A 268-nucleotide genomic window follows, 5' to 3' on the forward strand; every position below is an offset into this window, starting at 1 on the left:
CTAGTTTGCAATCCTATCCCATCCACCCCACAAAAACAGCAAAATCTAGCCTCCAGACACTAGATAAAGCTGGATGCATTTAAATACAGCACGTGTGTTTGTGGCTGTGTGCGTGTGCATGTGTGTGCGTGTGTGTGACGCTACTCAGTAGCACATGTTGCGCTGAATGTAAATATCCTCTTGCTTCCTCTTTTTATATATATACATATAAAACATTTTGTTTATTAACTGTCTCAACCACTGTGCCTCTCCTTGTTGAAATACATTT

Source organism: Octopus bimaculoides, chromosome 24, assembly GCF_001194135.2.
Source record: "Octopus bimaculoides isolate UCB-OBI-ISO-001 chromosome 24, ASM119413v2, whole genome shotgun sequence".
Taxonomy (NCBI): Eukaryota; Metazoa; Mollusca; class Cephalopoda; order Octopoda; family Octopodidae; genus Octopus; species Octopus bimaculoides.